Raw genomic sequence first — 11,126 nt, forward strand, 5'->3', positions numbered from 1 at the left:
TTATGCAGCTCTTTTGATCTGCTCTTGAAAGATTTTTAACTCGAGTAACGTAAAGAGATGTCAATTTTAAACTTAAATCATCGTTATGCAAAATCTCAAACTGATTTTCAGACATGCGTGATTCTTAGTGAAATGTTGGCATTTCTGTGATGCTTCAAAATAGAAAAGTATGAGAAACATTTAATTAGATTAGATCTTCTTTGTCATTTATTGGTTATAATTTCTTAAGTTTTAGTTCATTTTTTTAAAATAAAAAATAAAGAATGTCTAACAATAAATCACTGTTACCTTTTGTTCTCCACCAGGGAGAAAGTGAAACTTTTTCACAATCTGATAAAATGATCTCTGATATTAGTCTGTGAAGGTGTTTCGAAATAATGTAAATCTTACAGTACAAAATGACAACTAAAACATGACCTGACTATTTTCAATGAAGGACTAAAACAACCTCAAAGGGAATTCTCTTCCTCCTGTATCACACCTGTACAAATGACCTTTTTCAGTATACAGTGTTTGCTTTAAAGCACTGCAGTCAGAAGAATCTAAAACAGGATTTTATCCTACAGGTTAGACATTATACCGAGTCAGTAACGTGCTCCGCATTAAACTGAAAAAGGCATTTCTATGACTTACCTCTTCAGCACCTGGTCAAGAGAACCCAGGCCAAGACCAAGGCTAACATCACCTCCACAGTTCTACAATATGAATGAAAATGTCTGTTTTCTGCACCATGACGTTCTGCCAAACACTCACCAAGCCTTAGACAGTATCTGTGAAATATTACAGAAATATTTCTTTTTTTTTGGTTCTTTTTGTTGATTAACTTTTCCTTAGTGTGTCACAAAAAAGTATAGATGAAGGGTGTGACATTTTTCACAGTGAATATGCTAACCTGCTGTTAGCAACCAAACAAGCTGGGTCAGATTTCACTGTTGCTGTTTACTTTTTGAACACTAACGTAGCTTGAAACATAGGAGGATCATGGCTGGGATCAAATGTGTCGTGTTTTTGATGGTCCTGATTTTCCAGTGGACTCATGCAAGAGGAGGTGAGTGAGATGTTCTCTACACATGCTACCTTATTCCAGTATATTCCAGTATAAATCACGGATATGTGGTTTAGAAAACCAAACAACTCAGTGACTCTGAGTCAAACTTAAAAGCTCTCAGGGCAAAACTCTCAGATCTAAATCTCAGAAATTATTGGTGTGTAGAGAAACCTGTTTTTTATTTTCTTCTTTTTTTATCATCATTATTCAGTGAAGTAGGAATATGGTTTACACAATATTTGACTGTACATTAGTGAGATTTAATGAATCATACACAGAAGCAAAATAGAAATAAAAAAAACGTCACTTTAATTGTATGAAGTTTATAATTAAAAGAAAACTGTAGTATGCATAACTGTCTGTAAGATTATAGAGTCAAACTGTGACTGTAAGATATCCTAATGAATTGTGGTTTACATGAAGTACATCTGTTCTTAAACTTTAGAGACCTTTAAAGGATTGTAAGAAAACCTGTTAGGATGGATTCCTGCATATCGCTAAAAATAAAACCTTGGAATATTTTCTCGTTGACGAGTCAGCAAACAGCTGTCACTGTCTGAGATTTGAAATCTCTGACAACATACTTCACAGTGTTGTGTCTTCTTTCTTCAAAGATGTTTGTTTTTCATTTTCATGTTTCTTTACATGACTTTATTTAAAATATGTTGTTATGTCTCAGTCTGGAGCCTTTAAAACATGCATGCATGTTTTAAAGGCTCCAGATACCTGATACATACCTGATACATACATCACATATGCATATGTGATATATGTATCAGGTATGTTTGTTTGTCATTAATCAAAATCATGTAAAATTAAAAAGTACTTTGTGATTCCTTTAGCTTTACATTAATCTAACAATAGTAACAATAACACCATTAGACACTATTGTACCAGATATAACTTAAATTTGCTGTTAATACCACTGCAAATACATTACCGTTTTCTCATTTCCTGTTGCACTAAACTCTTTCTGTAGCATCCTCTGGTGTTGGGGACGTGGTGTCTGCATCTCTGCAACTCTTTAAAAGATCTTTTTTTTTTTTAATATTTGCTTTATGACGAACTGAGGGGCAGCACTAAAGCTTAGTATGATATAAATAAGAAGAAATAAGAATGATATGAATTATGAGCTAGAAAATAATCAAAATGAACACAATCAGTCCTGAGACAAGATTACCTTAACTGTTTTCATTTGACATCCTCCACAGAAAAACTCATTTCCACTTTACACTATGTATGAACACCCTAGTTGCCCTGTGGGTGGTCTTTAACCTTTCAGTCCTCTACCAGAACATATACAGTAGTGAAAAAGTGTTTGCCCCCTTCCTGATTTGCTAGTATTTTGCGTATCACACTTACATGTTTCATCAAGCAAATCTTGGTATTAGACAAAGATCCAGGAGGTCACAAAAGAACCCAGAACAACATTAAAGAACAGCAGGCGTCAGTAATCTCAGTCAATGTCAGAGTTTTTGATTCAACAATAAGAAAGAGACTGGGCAAAATAACATACACTATCTCTCAAACGTGAGCACACCCTCCTCACATTTTTGTAAATATTTTATTCTATCTTTTCATGGGATAACAATGAAGATATGACACTTTAATACAATGTAAAGTAGTCAGTGTACAGCTTGTATAACAGTGCAAATTTCTCAAAATAACTCAACATACATTAATGTCTAAACTGCTGGTAACCAAAGTGAGTACACCCCTAAGTGACACCCCTAAGTGGGCGGTCGTGGCTCAAGAGTTGGGAGTTCGCCTCGTAATCGGAAGGTTGCCGGTTCGAGCCCCGGCTTGGACAGTCTCGGTCGTTGTGTCCTTGGGCAAGACACTTCACCCGTTGCCTACTGGTGGTGGTCAGAGGGCTCGGTGGCGCCAGTGTCCGGCAGCCTCGCCTCTGTCAGTGCGCCCCAGGGCAGCTGTGGCTACAATGTAGCTTGCCATCACCAGTGTGTGAATGGGTGGATGACTGGATGTGTAAAGCGCTTTGGGGTCCTTAGGGATGAGTAAAAGCGCTATATAAATACAGGCCATTTACCAAATTATTCCCATTTAGCTATTTTACCTCCCTGGTGTCATGTGACACGTTAGTTTACAAGGTCTCAGGTGTAAATTAGGGACAGGTGTGTTGAATTTGGTGTAATTGCTCTCACACTCTCTCAGACTGGCCACTGGAAGTTTAACCTGACACATCATAGCAAAGAATGCACTGAGGATCTGAAAAAATGAATTGATTCTCTGCATAAAGAGGCCTAGGCTAAAAGCATGTTGCCAACACCCTGAAACTGAGCTGCGGCACAGCAGCCAAGACTGTACAGAGGTTTAACAGGACAGGCTCCACTCAGGACAAACCTCATCATGGTCGACCACAGAAGCTGAAAAAAAAGTGACTTCTAGTAAGCTGAACTTTTTTGATGTCTATCTTCTGGTTGTTTCAGATACTGAAGTGTCCTGTGTTTATATGGAGAACTGCACATTGCCATGCAGCTATGAGGGTGCTGATGTAGTCATTCACTGGCATCAGGTGTCAGCAGGAAATCTTCCCGTTCACTCATTCTTCCACAATCAAGACCAGCCAGGAAACTCGGCCCAGCGCTTCAAAGGCAGAGCATCAACCTTCAAGGACCAGATCTCCAGAGGAAACGCCTCAGTCCTGCTGACAGGAGCGAAGGTTCAGGATGAGGGCAGATATAGATGCTACACCAGCACCATCAATGGAAACATGGAGTCATTTATCAACCTAAAGGCAGATGGTATGAGACAAAAGAGATACATTTATTTAGTAATTCAGTTTTAAGTTGTTATACTTATTTGTCTATTCTGTTTTCCACTGAATAAAGTTTTACATTTGTAACTCTGTGTTATGATTAGAAAGCAAGAGTGTAAAGTTATTTACTCAGGGTTAGTGGTCAACAGTCGTATATATGTAGATAACATACCTGACCAGGAGATGTAAACCTTATTCACACACTACAAAAACTCTAAATAGCTGTGAGTATGTGAAATGTTCAAACTGAGAACAGTAAAGAGATTTCTATTCCAAAAACATGAAACGCAATATTTATTAGAGTTTGTAGCCAGTTACTAGTCTCAACATGGAAAGATGTTCTGCTTCCAATAGTTCATTAACTATATTATTTCACTATATCACTTCATTCTGTACAAATACCTGTCCCTCCGTTTTAAACTGCTATAGTCCAAATCCCTCCATAACGTTAGCAAAAGAATACAATTTTCTTTTCCTTTCTTGAAGCTCCAGTCCATAAAGTCGACGTTTACCAGGGAGAAAACAGGATCACCTGCAGGTCAGAGGGGATCTATCCAAAGCCTGTACTCACCTGGTCCACCAGCCCTCCATCCAGTCTGACTTTCAAAAACACCACCACAGTCAACCAGACTGAACAGCAGCTTTACAACATCAGCAGCTCTCTGATCCTTTCAGGCAGCGATCACGATCTGAACTTCAGCTGCACCGTCAGCACTCGCAGAAACAGAAAGAGTGTAGCTTTTCTGAAAATGCGTAAGCAGTGATGAATGAAACTAATGCTTTAAGTGGAAATTTGTTATTAAACAGATTCAGTTTTTCAGTTGAAGATCATTGAAAAATGATAATTCATATGTACAGTAAATCTGCATAATGTTTAGATTGGAAAGTTTCATAATGTGCTTTCATAAATATAAATTTTGTGTGTTTTTGTAATAATATTTCAGCTTCTCAAGATGTTCTTGAGTATGAGAACACAATCCCATGCAGTCCATCAAACATTCAACTCTCAAATCTCATTTGGAGATTCAACCACAGTCAGCTCATCCTGAATGGGACTGTAACAAGCTACACAGTCTCAGAGAAATGGAAGCAGCATGTGAAGAAGCTTTCAGAGTCAGGCAGCCTCACACTACAGGACATATCTGCAGATCAGGAGGGAATCTACACATGTGAAGTCAATGATGCTGAAGAGACAACAATAAGTCTCAGATCTGTGATGATTCATAAAGGTAAGGTAGCTTTTTCTCACACTTAAATGGTTAAGATTTTACTGGACAATACAATACACTATGATATACACACACACACACACACATACACACACACACACACACACACACACATACACACACACACACACACACAATGAAATTCTGTTCACAATCTAGTTGCCCTGAATTTGATTGCTGCTGTTGTACTGAATTAGACTACATCCTGATGTGATGGGCAAAGGAATAAATCTTTATTTTTTTCTGGTGCATATTTCTAAAATATAGGACTCTCTTGTTGCAGTCAGGAATACAGTTCTCACTCCCATGCCTTTCTCTCTGACTTCAAATCTCTTCTAAAACTACAAAGTAAATTATTTAATAATTTTGAACAAAACCTCTGGCCCTGTCCAGAGTGTCTCACTTTACGTGGACCTATTTTTTTTCCATCAATTCATCAATTAAATTCATTTTTTTCCACTTCTCTAATTCAGAGTCATGAAGAAGTTAAAACCAAAAGACATTTAAGCTGATTCTGTTTCTTTCCGTTTCAGGTACCTCAGGATCTAGTTTAAGAAGAGTCATTGTAGTCACTGTCATTATAGCAGCAGCAGTAGCCTTCATAATTTATACATACAAAAAAGGTAAACAATCTCACTTTACTCCCCTGAAATTTATTTTGAAATTCTATTGATTATGATGTTTTCTGGACTCAATTCCTCAAAGAAACAAGAACCACGACGTACAGACAAAGAAACTTATGTTTTTTTATTTGATTTGGTTTTTTATGGGACTGTTTTTGTTTTTTAAATCCATCCTGAGAGATTGGAGCTAAATGCCTCTTTCTGTTTCTTTCAGTTTTAGAATTTTTTGCCGTTATTGTAGCAACTTTGTTTGTTGCTATTATGTTTAAACTACTAGCAGCAGTGGTCGTTAAGATGTATGGACGAGGAAGAGGTAAATGACTTTTTTTTTTCATCACTTTGCAATTCATTTTGTTCAAGTCATTTCAACTGATTATGATGTTTCCTGGACCCGATTCCTTAGAACAGTGCTTCTCAAAGTTTTTACATCAGTCCCCACATTGCAGGAATAAATATTTTCACACCCCATCAAAACCAAACAGATGGACAGAAAAGCCTAGCTGCAACTTTATTTAGATAGTAAATTCTTTCGCAATAAATCCTTCAGTAATTTTTGTTTTAAACACACAACTTTCATTTCAAATAACTATTTATAACTTTTATCACTAGACTGCTTCATTAGTCTGCACCAATTCTTTAAAAAAGCAATATAAATAAATAAATGTTCACTTATACACGCGGCTGCAGCTTTTCAGCGGATGTGCAATTTTAATGTAACTGACACAATTTTTTTTTCCGCCGTAAAAGTGAATCCAATGTTAAACATTTGTTCCGCATGACGCTTCTGCCAGGTAAAATGCCCCCCACCTGTCAGAACTCTGCGACCCACCTGTGGGGTGCGCTACACACTTTCATAATCACTGCCCCAGAGCATCGAGAACAACGACGAAGAGACAGCAAAAAGGATACGTGAGTAAATCTTGTATGAACTACACCAAAAAATGAACTTGTTTGAAAACCGTATGATTATGAAGATGCAACCAGATGTCTATAATCAGTCTAATGTAACTGCTGTTTAGTCAAAAATGATTTAATAGTGTGGCAGAGTAAAGCATCGTTCAGACAGAATATTTTATTAATTTCTAAGGAAGTTATGTAAGATGAGGCAAATTCAGATTGATGTGGTGTTTGTTTTGGACTGTAGAAGATTTCTCTTTGTTTGAACAACTGTATTCATTATAATTTATTTTTTAATATTATTGACAGTGCTAAACTTCAGCTAAATGGAAGCTCTAAAACCATCCAAGCACGCCCCGGTAAACGCACTGCTTTGGTCCGATGTGTAGTTCTGTGACTGCAGTGAAGACGTCGATCCCTCTGAACTCTGCTGAGTTTTGGCTCTCTGCTCAGTAAAGCACAAACTTTCATGAGTGAAAATCCTGCTGATGACGACCTCAAATCAGTGACTTGGAGCCATCAAAAACTGAAACGTGCACGTACCCAGGGCCGTGCAGAGATGTTTAAAGGGGCGGTGCTCAAAGTTAAAAAAAGGGGCATACAGAACCAGGCTGAATAACAACAACATACATTCATCTTTTTTTCGCCTGTCCGGTTTGCCATCAGAATTATTGTCTAAAGGCAAAGAAAGACATACATTCATCAAGAATCTAATATGCAATCGCATCATACTATATCATTGTCGTCAGGTGGCGACAGTGCAGCGCAAACCTAACCTATGTTTTACCTGATGGGGTGCAATGTTGCTGCTGCTCCTGCTGTTCCTGCTGCTGATAGTGCTGGAGGGCAGAGCTGTGTTGATCTGAGACAGCACTTGGAATCATAAGGCAACAAAACTGAGAAATAAACAAGGCTCTACTTGTGACTCACTCTTTGCCTCTCTTCCTCCTTCCATCTCATCAACACTCTCCATTTGCTGTCCATCGGAGAATAAGGCACAATTTGCTATTGCATTAATCTTTTATATAATTATCCACACTTAACAACTCTTGCACTTAATTCATAATAAAGTTATAACAAAACAACGCTATAGAACCAAAACTTTCCAAATATGTTTATTATTATTTTGTACTTGAATACCTCTGAAACAACTGGTACACGTATGTTACCTGTGCTCCTTGTAATCCAGCTGCTGAGGGATCCAGTGCCTTTAGTAGCCTCACATAGCTCCTATACTGTTTCCTCCTCATGTCCTTACCTTAATCAACTGAAGTGAATGTTAGCAAATTTACCTGCAGCAAATATTATATCAGACTCCCTTTGCAGACGATTATTTTTTGCAGCTTTTGTAACCAGATAAGCTGCTGGAAGAACCTGTGTGTTTTTTGTCTTTTTTGATTGATTTTGGTTCTTGACTTTCTTGACTTTGTGTTTTGTTTTGTTTTTAAGTTGACACTGTTCATTATTTTAGACATTTTAACATCAAAATAAGTGCTCATTCTTGTGCTTGTGTTTATGTGGCATTTAGACTCTTACTGTATTCTTAATACAGTTGGGCAATATAATCAATCAAAAATGACAGTCGGATGAAAACCGTGTTTTCACTTGTCCAATAAGAATCTTGTTTGGTTAATCCACAAATCTGTGTTTGTACGAGCGAGGGCTCAAAGCAAAGAGAAGATCATGTGTTTTTGATTTTTTTGTTGTTCTTTAACATCTTTTAAAGAGGAAAATGATTACCTAGGCAGGAGGGATATTAATGTAATTAAGTATTTTCAAGGGTGACAATAATCTTTGAGTTTGTCTTTACCTGCAAAAACTACAAAAATAAAAATGAACAAAGCATCAGTGACCGAGGATGGTACTTTAGGAAACTGCACAAGCAAAAAACATTAAAAAAGCAAGAACAGAAACTTGAAACATCTGGACAGGAGATTGTTTTATTGAGTGTGATCTTATTTTATTTTTAAATCAAGTTATTTTAAGAAATATAATTTTAAAAAGAAATGATGTTTATACAAAATCTTGAAGATGTTTTCAGTCATCTGTGAGTCATCAAATTTCCTCTGATGTTTCAAAAAAAGAAAACCATAAAAATATTAAATGCATTATCCTTCTTGTTAACCTACGATTTATATTTTCATTAGTTTTGGTTCATTTTTTTAATTAAAATTTATCATGTCTAACAATAAATCGTTGTTTTTTCTCCAGCAGGGGATGCTGAAGTGAATTTTTTTCACAAAACCACAAAGTTATCTCCTACGTTACTCGGTGAAGATGCCTGGAAATAATGGTCGAAATGATATAATGTGAAAAACACATACTTGAAGAAAATCTTACAGTACAGTATGACAACTTAAAAATGGCCCAAATATTATCTATCAAAGGAAATTCTCTTCCTCCTGTGTCACACCTGTACAAATGACCTTGCTCAGTTTCTCAGTGTCTGCTTTAAAGCACTGCAGTCAGATTTAGACAAACGTAATCTAAAGCAGAATTGTATCCTAGACATTATACTGAGTCAGTAACATGCTCCACATTAAAATGAAAAAAGGCATTTCTATAGCTTACCTCTTCTGTACCAGAGCAAAAGAACCCAGGCTAAGTCCAAGGCCAGACCAAGGCTACCATCCACAATTATCCAGTCAGAGAAAATATTCAGAGTAAACCACAACAGAAACATTTTTCTGCACTATGTAGTCCTGCCACACACATCACACAGTGTCAGTGAAATATTATAGAAGTATTCTGGGTTCTTTTTATTCTTTGTCATTCACAAATTTTCTGGTTGGACAGTTGAACTCTGTGTTAAGAAGTTAATTACATGAATACTGTGAGCAGTTTATGATTAACTTGTTCCTCAGTGTGTCACAAAAAAAGTATTTCAGACATTCAGATGAAGGGTGTGATTATCGTCACAGTGAATATGCTAAGCTGCTGTAAGCAGCAAACCAGCTGGGTCAGATGTTATGTGACGTCATGTAGATGTATTTACTCACAAACACTCAGATCGTGTACCATGAAACAGCAGGAGAATGGCTGGGATCAAGCGTGTCGTGTTTTTGGTGGTCCTGACTTTTCAGTGGACTTTTGTAAAAGCAGGTGAGTAAAAGCTCCACTGCACTTATTACTTTAATCTATTGTGAATAAAAATCACAGTTATGATGTTTACAAACCAAATATAGGAGGTACTGAAGAGAGAGACTGAGTCAAACTTAAAGCTCAGGTATAAATCTCAGAAATGACAGGTACAGCAAGAAACCTCTTTTTTTAATGTGATCATTATTCAGTGACGTAGGAATATGGTTCACACAATGTGTGACTGCACAATAGTGAGTTTAATTTAATTAAACATACACAAAGATGAGTTTATAATCAAAGGAAAACTGAAGTATTTACAACTTTCTGTACGGTAACAGGAGTCAAACTGTGACTGCAAGATATCCTAATAAATTGTGTTTACATGGTTATTGTGAAGTAAATCTGTTCTTAAACTTTAGAGACCTTTAAAGGATTGTAAGAGAACCTGTTAGGATGGATTCCTACATGAATATTTTCTTGTTGACGAGTCAGCAAACAGCTGGCACTCTCTGGGGTTTGAAATCTCTGACAACATACTTCAGTGTGCTACTGTGTTGTCTCTCCTTACCTCAAATAAGTTTCTTTTTTCATTTTCATGTTTCTGTACATGACTTTATTTAAACATTTTTATGTCTCGTGTTATGTTATTTTGTCTCAATCTGGAAGTCTTTAAAACATGCATATTACTAGTCTATGTATCAGTTTGTTATTTGTAGCGCTATAGTATAATAGCGCTACAAATAAATTACTTTTTCTCATTTCCTGTTTTACTCTTTCTGCAGCATCCTCTGGTATATGGATATGGTGTTTACATCTTAGGGAAGCGCTTTCTTTTTTTTTTTTAATCTTTCTTTGATGATAAACTGAGGGGCAGCCCAAAACATTAGTATGACATGAATAACATGAAGCTAGAAAATGATCAAAATGGCCAGAATGTTCATTCTCCCTGATGCTGCCATCACTCAGTATCTCTAAATCTATCACTACGACTGTCTTACTCGGTTTGCCCACTACTACTATGCCACCCTTTTATCCATCTGTATCTGGAAGTCCCTCTGATCTTAGCTCGGTCTTTCTTAACCACCCTAGGGTCGGTGTAACATTTGTACCTCCAGGGCATACGTGGCACAGATGTTCCTGGACACTCTGCTGGCCACTTGGTCATAGCAGTCCACGTATGCCTGCTTGCTAGCATTTTGCACCCTGCTGTAGGCGCTTGGTTGGAGACGGAATGAAACTGAACACATTCAGCGTGTGGGAGTGGAGGCAACAATGTCAAAAACGATTTATCATGAAATGTGAATAAGGTTTATACATTGTTTGGATGCACAGAAGCAAAATTGTTCTTAGTGGCACTTTTTAAAAAAAATAAAAATAAAACAAATTTAAATATATCCACCTTTTACTCTAACTTTATCTGTAAAGTTTAAGAAAATCACATGTCAGGATAAATGTCAAAATAACTGCTTCAT

This window comes from Astatotilapia calliptera, chromosome 9 (genome assembly GCF_900246225.1).
Source record: "Astatotilapia calliptera chromosome 9, fAstCal1.2, whole genome shotgun sequence".
NCBI classification, from domain to species: domain Eukaryota; kingdom Metazoa; phylum Chordata; class Actinopteri; order Cichliformes; family Cichlidae; genus Astatotilapia; species Astatotilapia calliptera.